The 8374-nt window shown below is 39.5% G+C and overlaps 1 pseudogene; it reads right to left on the bottom strand.

Annotated features, from left to right (window-relative positions):
* Positions 1-731: 731 nt before the first annotated feature.
* LOC145495833 (uncharacterized) lies at positions 732-3242 on the bottom strand (annotated as a pseudogene).
* Positions 3243-8374: the final 5132 nt, after the last annotated feature.

Genomic DNA, 8374 nt, shown 5'->3' with positions numbered 1-8374 from the left:
CGCAAAAGGCATAACTCCGTATTGTTACTGATGCTAGCACTTAAAGTATTTTGAGAAAAGCTTCGGCTGCGGGAAAAATTAAGTTTGGGTTTGGTGGGATAACTTCCGCTTAGATTGCTCTTGCAAAGTATGGGATAGAAAAGTAAATTATTGTTGTCACAATAGCGTCCATGTCATCATCACTTAAAAGGTAGCAAAAAATTGGACAAACTTTTGTAAGTGATAGCTTTGATATTACTTGACCATAATCTGATTCGTTCATCAGTGTACACGTTTCAATTGAAATTGTGATAGCAATTTTTAGGGATATCTTTAAGTGGGGTGAGGCGTGGTATATATCTATAACTGTGATTACTTATGTCCAGGATTGCACACTAATAAGATCGCTAGGATGGCTCTTTTTCTGTTTTTATTATTATTATTATTATTATTATTATTATTATTATTATTTTATTTATTTTTTTTTTTAAATAATAATAGCAAACTTTATTGAGCACTTTTCCATACAAACTTGAATCTTACATGTATCTGGTAAAAAATTCAGAAATTCTGTTGTTCCTTACGTTTTCGGTAATTATAATAGTAATAATAATATCAAAATAATAATAATAATAATTTATTATCATCATCGTCATATCATATATGTCATGATATCATGGTTACTACAACTAATGCTAATACTACTACTACTACTACTACTATTACTACTACTACTACTTTTTTTTATAAATAAGGTATATACAAGGTAAAAGTAAGTAAAAGAAATAAACTATTAAAACCTATTTCAACAGTGTTTACATAATGGCTCCCTCCTGGGTTTCAACGTCAATATCGGTATATTACAAGGTAAAAGTAAATAAAAGAAATAAACTATTAAAACCTATTTCAACAGTGTTTACAAAATGGCTCCCTCCTGGGTTTCAACGTCAATATCAACGTTCTTAAAGTCACAAAAGGCTTTCCTTCTAGCTCTTGAACCTCTTAGGCAGATTAGTGCGGATCTTAGTAAAGCGAAGGATGTACTTGCTCTTATCCAGGAGATTGTTTTAGCATAATGTTCTCCTTTCTTGATGGAGATCAGCTGCGCCAGTCTGGAATGGTATTGCAGGCACTCGTTTCCCATGCCGCCTGTTGACGTGAAAATAAGGGGTGTAAAAGTTCCTTGTTCGATATCCAAAACCCTCCTCGCGTAAAGACGCTTCTTCTCGTTCTCATGATTGCGGTATATCTGTTGGAGCTCTAGGTCCCTATACGAATCAGCATTAGGGTGACAAACCCTCACGTCAAAGAATGCTGATCGTTGGTTCTCCCAGAACCCGCGCGCATGAATATCTAATCTCGCATCTGGAGCTCGATTAGAACCTCTTCCCAGCTGTTCACCCGAGATGTCTTGCAGGACAGGCTCAATCTCAACATCGGTACAAACCATATTCAGGAGTTCGGCTTCTAAGTCCCTCAGCTCATTGTGACGTTGGGTAACGAACCCACCTCTCTTGCATATCATTGCGTGGTCCACTGTAAAAGCATCACCGCATACACAGGTGGAGGGGATATCATCGACCGGCCAATCGAAGCGCAGTTTGATTGCATCGCGGAACTCTCTCTTATTTAGATTGAAACCCATTTCGCGAAGGGGGAGTACCGTCAGCCAAACAGATGATCCATTTTCCGCAGCAAGGTCAAGTGCCCGTTGGACTTTCTGTGGGGCTACCCCTCTGATATGCTCTGCCCTGTCTTGGAGCACCGTTGCTCTCTCACTCCTCATTGCCTGTTGTAGTGGCTTGACCAAAGAATCATCCGGCATCTGACGGGATTGAGCCACGATCTGTTGGACCAGCGGGATGGTAACTTTGACGGAGGAGGATTGCTCACGGATATTATGTAGTGAAGTTGCTCTGTTAAGTGCATTGAATGCATTAGAAGCCAAGCCCCCCTAGACGGACTGGCAGTGCTAGAATGTCCCTGTCCAGCCGAGTGCACCTATGCTCCGTAATTGCAGGGATGAGCACCTTAGATATGGCATTCTCCAAAGGCTCCAATAATTCTTGAATATCAGGCAAAGTTCTCAAAAAATAGGTCCATCGGTGCTTGAGGCCAAAGGTGTAAGCAGCATAACACGCTTGAGGCTGAGAAAGAGCAAACTCTGCCAGCTTGGTAATCTCGCTGACCCAGTTGGTCACCTTCTCGCTAACGTATTCCTCTAGATATTCCCGTGAACCTATCACCGCACCCAGATGTTTTTGTCCCTCTACCGTCACATTGACAGCCGTGTCCTTGAACACTTCTTTCACGCTTGCCTCTTTATCTGGCTTTGAGATACTCCAACATTTCTTGGGGTTGGGAAAATAGCCAAAGACTGGGCCAAGGCTGTTGAGGACATCCCGCCATTTCTTGATTTCCAGTACAGAGCCAACTCCACAGGCATCGTCAGCAAACCAGCACTGTTTAATACTGGACGCCGCCTGCAGGCTTGTGATCAGCGGCTGCACACTTAAGGCGTAGAGGGCCATAGCAAGTGGGTCACCCTGTGTTGTTCCTTCAGCTGAAATGATCTCTTTGCCGCCGGTAATAAACAAGCGTGCCGACTTCCTGTAAGTATTGATGACATATGCTGCAATTACAGGGCAGAGAACCCGGATATTATGTAGTGAAGTTGCTCTGTTAAGTGCATTGAATGCATTAGAAGCATCGATGAGCAGTACCGCGTCCGTGTCATCAGCTTCAAATATGGCATGCATAGCATGTATAGCAGCCTCGCTGCCGGACTTTTGACCTGCGCATAGCTGGAGTGCACCACTCGCCTCAACCACGTCTCCCTTAGAAACGTTCATTACACACTTTCCAATAATCCTTCGTATCACCTCGCCGACCCCTATAGGCCTCACTGCACCTTCACCTTTATCCAGGGGAATCAATCGGCTTGCCACCAGTGGCTCTATGGTTGCAGGGTCGATATAAGTTGTACATAGAGTCCTTGTCATTGTGGCTATTGCCTCGCATAATTTTGTAGACGACTGTTTAAAGGATTTGCAAGCCATCATTCTTCTAAAACCATTAGCGTCAACCCCGCATGGTCCCCCTGATCCCTTTGTTCTTAACGCAGCCTCCCTTATCATCTCACCATTTATCTCTGAGTACACCGATTCAGGGATATCATCATTAATCGGCCCGAAGAGAAGTGAGCCCAACGTTGTTGGTTGTGGGTTTGGATGTTTCTCTTTCAACTGGGCCATGACGTCATCCGTTAGTTCCAGCACGCCCCCTGTTGATGTTTCGCTAAGGAAACGCAGCGCTGAATTGATTTGTCCTTCGAGCACAAGCTTATTATTATTATTTTTATTTATTTTTTTTTTTCTTGTCTTTCTCTCACCCAGCAGGGTCTTGTCATTGTTCCGTCTCCGAGTTACGTTTTCACTCTGTCTTTGTTTTTATCATTGTTTTTGGCTTTGACGCTTTCGCGTTATTCCTTTATTTGCATTTTGATCCAGAAAGTTCCTCAAAACCTAGATAATAAAAGGAATGGTTATGAAAGACTTCAAAGTTCTTTGTTTTATGTTTTGTTCGTTTTTCTGGCCTTGACCGTGAACAAAACACAATAGTTGTTTACTCCGTACTGAGGAACTAACCAATAGAAACGTGTTGGTTATGTAATTCATGCATAGTGTATGAGCGCAAAACAAAAGATTGTGCACGGTCGTGGACCTTCCAACATAAAGCTTGGCATCTTTGTTTGCTCCTTTGAGGTTTACCGGGTTCTTTTAAGTCATATCTTTAGTCTTAAAATGGCAATAATAATAATAATAATAATAATAATAATAATAATAATAACAACAACAACAGAAAAAGAGCCATCCTAGCGATCTCATTAGTGTGCAATCCTGGACATAAGTAATCACAGAGATAGATAACAATCCTTTTTGTTTTGCTCTATCTTCAAAGCTTATGTTGCCGATGCTCCAGAGAATCTCTACAAGTTCACTGTAAGTACAACATTTCATTCAGTTCTAACTTATACTTGTCGGGACTGACTTCTTTAAGCGATACCTTTCTTCTGAATTATTTCATTAAATTTTTTTCATTAAAAAATGTGACCTTCGTTAATCCTTGGGATATTGTCTGGCACAAACTGCTACCGTTCAAGCTTGTTTCATAATGTTTAACACCATATTTTCCAAAACAACGACGATTAATAAGTGACATATCTTCCACTCCGTTTCATTTCACTTCACTTCCCTCCTATGTCCTGGACTCGCCTTTACTCGACTCCGTCCACAAGTCCACCCCGTTGTGATCTTCCCCTCCCCGCTTTAATCCACTCCGATCCACTTCACCACGCCTCACCCCACCTAAAGATATGCCTGAAAATTGCTATCACAATTTCAATTGAAACGTGTACACTGATGAACGAATCAGATTATGGTCAAGTAATATCAAAGCTATCACTTGCAAAAGTTTGTCCAATTTTTTGCTACCTTTTAAGTGATGATGACATGGACGCTATTGTGACAACAATAATTTACTTTTCTATCCCATACTTTGCAAGAGCAATCTAAGCGGAAGTTATCCCACCAAACCCAAACTTAATTTTTCCCGCAGCCGAAGCTTTTCTCAAAATACTTTAAGTGCTAGCATCAGTAACAATACGGAGTTATGCCTTTTGCGTTTTTTTCATAAAATTGAAGGGCCCTTTTTACGAGAGTGTTTTTAAAGCTGCGTTGTAACCTTTTTTGTACCATGTTTTAGTGCCCAGGGTCCAAGGCGCAAACTGCAGTATCCACACAAACATACAGTCGACTATTTCATCCTCGCATGTTGCCCACAAGGTAAAGACTATGACGAGATCAATTAATTTAAAGGCAAGGGAGATCATACCATTTATGTATACAACTTAGGCAGTTAAAACAGCATGAATGGGATTTCAACCCATAACCGCTGCGATTCTGGTGCAGTGCTAAATGGTCACTTTGACGGTTCAAAGAATTGGCACAACAACAACAACAACAACAACCATTTTACTTTGTATAATACAGAGAATATCATACAGCAAAATAATACATTTAACTTAAATAAGCAAAAAAACTACTCAAAATAGTAAAAACTAAACGAGCTGACTAGGCACAATAACAGAAGATTCAAAGATCAGACAAGCTAGGCACAAGGGAAATATCCAGTTTCTAGCTAAGGGTTGGGTTATCGAGGGTGAGTGCCTGAGTTTTTTCCAGCCAACAAGAAATGGGCTAAAGATCGAACTGATATTTTAAGGAACATAGCCATTGCATGGTTCTGGTAAATCTTCTTGTTGAGGGCCGTCGTGACGACACCAAGCATCAAAAGGAATGGGGCAATACGGCGGACAACTTTCACCAATCAAAAATATATTCTGACTTCCTCTTGAACTGTAGGACAGGTCTTGCATAATGTCGGTGGCAATATCTTTTGCTGCGGCGGATCTTCCCATTGCTTCGGCGGAGTAGGTAGGTGATATAAAAGAAAGGAAGCCACCAGCGTGTTTTGATCAGTTATATGGCTACATTCTAGAGTAGGCAAGATAAGACAAATTCTGCATTGTGATTGGCTACCCAACTAGACAATCTCGAGCAGACAATCTTGTCTGCTCAAAATTAACCAATGCTTCCCTTATTCAAATAGTGCTCTTTGTGCCATAAAGTAAGCCGTACAACAACAAGAAAACATTCAACCGGATCGCACGGGATTACTCGGGACAGTTGCGCGTCCCAATACTAGGAAAATATTAGACCGGCAAGAAAACAGTCTGATTGGTTGAATTTAGTTAATTGCCCACTGAACTAATAAGTCGTGTAATGATCGTTTGGATATACTTTTTCCACCTGCACATGCTAGAGCCTGAATTTGGGCTTTCCTTTGCTTGACCAGTTCTGACCCTACATCATATGAGGAAGGGGAGATGCAACAGTACTGGACTAACTGTTGTGTAGAACCAAAGCTTTTTGAACAGACAGCTTTTGATCAGTGTTTTAAGATGGGTAGAAAAATGTTTGGAAGAGAAATTTTAATACTGGAGGCAACAAACCTGCCATACCTTACTTAACAAAACACTTGATAGTCATCATGCATAAAACATTCTCTAAGCTAGTGTGCTCGCTTATTTTGAACATTTTAAAGTATTGATTTTTTGTTTGCTACTTTATTGTATAGTATTACCAACAAATAGCAAAAGTTCCCTTAATAGCAAAATTGTCTTTTAGTGGAACCCTGCATGAAGCTTGAGCCAATATTGTTCTCACCAGGGTAGTGAGGGGATGCTTTCGCCCTGCTTGTTCTTACAAATATTCTTAGGTGAAGTTTATTACTAAAAATCAAAGTTCAGCTACTAGCAACGATTACTAACGAAGTTCATTTTTATTTTTATTTCAGGTGCGGTCTGTACATGTGATAGTAAAACTGTCAGAAAATCCGGCGCTGGTAAAACGATCGGTCCTCTCGCTGTGACTTTGGTTAAAAGCTCTTAGTGTGTTGACATTCATTCTCAGTTACAAGCAATGGCTTTCTCACGCCGAGCATCTAATAGAATTGTAATTGAGAAGGATAAACTCAAAAATAAAGTTGTTGAAAAAGAATTCAGGAAGAGTACATGTGATTTCTTAGAAAGATACCTTATTGCTCTGCACACTTGACTACTTCCGTCAGGCACTCGTTCATTTTAGCATTCACTTGTAGCACTTACATAGCAACAACGCGCCGACCTTTCAAAGACTTGTTTATTTGAAAATTCGGAATACGATCTTAATGTCAACTAGATTCTCTATCACTCTTGAAATAGTGACCTTCAACGTAACGCCTTAAACTGCTTTTAGTTTTCCAGTGCATGCAACTTTAGCAATTAAGACTGTGTTGTTTTTTTCTTGTCACACCTACTACCCACGCAATGTGCCGAGCCTCCGGATGTGGACAGCTGCCCTTGTACCTCCTACTTCAACTCCTGCACAAAGAGGCCAAACTTACTGCCCCGCAGATCCGCCTTGTGTCTGACAGGAAACTCAAAAGGGTCCAACGACGTAAGTACCGTGACCTCCAGACCAAACTGTTCGACTTGTGGGACGAATACCAGGCCAGCGAACGGTGACGTCAGCCAAGCGGTTGCTGAAAGCCTGCTCCTACCTTAATGCACCGAGGGACTAGGCGGATAAACCAAACAAACAGAAAAACAAACGGCTCCTTTAGGAGCCACCAAATAAAATAAAAGCAATGATCAACAATGCAATACATAGAATCCAGAAAAAATAAAAATAAAAACGTGACAATTCTTTTGATTTTATTATTATTATTATTATTATTATTATTATTATTATTATTTAAAGTAACACGTCTTAACAAATTACACGTATCACAAATTACAAAAATTACAATAACAAAGTACTCTGGTATGGCTACTCCGATACTACAATGTACATTACTTATTTACATCAGGTGTTACTTACTTACATTAGGAAAACGAATAACATAAAATAATTAATTAATTCTGACAGCACACATTAGCTACAATTAAATTAAACAGGATAAAGCAAGAAATAGAAATAAAAAGAGAAAGAAAAAACAATGAAAGGAAAAGAAAACTTAAAATTACAAAATAAGCAAAAAAGCAAACAAACAACTAGTAGCGCGGGGAAGGGGGAGGAGGAACGATTTCTAATCTTGATTTAATACAATTAAAAGTAACTTAGTCTATAAAGTTTGTGAGGAGCATTGTTACGTTACGAGTACTTTTTCGGTGTTAATTTACAAATTTTCAACTTTGTATTTATAATTGATTCTAGCAATGAATTCGGGTAGTACAAGTGAACTGTTGTTTAGTTTACTTACATATACATAGAAATTCATAAAAAGGAGGGTGTAATTGAATTTTCTCACTAGCTCCATGTATGTTGGGTGTTTAAAGGTGGCGAAATGCGTTTCTTTTGTATCTGGTTTAAAGTTTGAACCATTCTGAGTGTTAAACCAGTTGATGACTTTGCATGTGAAGGTTTTTGTAAATTCGCAGTCGATAAAGGTGTGATTTATGGAGTCTGGCTCACCACAGTAGATGCAGTCACTGTCTGTATTTATCCCATATCTGAAGAGTTCTTTCTTTGTAATGACAATACTATGGATAAGTTTGAATTGAAATTCTTTCAACTTATTTTCTTTGCATGTTCTTGAAGCCATTTTAAAAACATCTGTCCAATTCTCTGTGTCTATTGAAATATCTCTTTTCCATCTTTCCGGGCCAGTATGAGGTGATTGGTATTTCTTAACAAGAAGTAGGCGGTAATAGTCTCTTGCCTTATACGTTTCAAAATTGATTTGATTAGTTTCGTTCAGCAAAAAAGATTTACAGCTTTCTCTATAATTAAAG

This window comes from Orbicella franksi, chromosome 8 (assembly GCF_964199315.1).
Source record: "Orbicella franksi chromosome 8, jaOrbFran1.1, whole genome shotgun sequence".
Lineage (NCBI taxonomy): Eukaryota > Metazoa > Cnidaria > Anthozoa > Scleractinia > Merulinidae > Orbicella > Orbicella franksi.
Note: the sequence above shows the minus strand (reverse complement) of the source record. Positions and strands in the feature narration are given on the sequence as shown.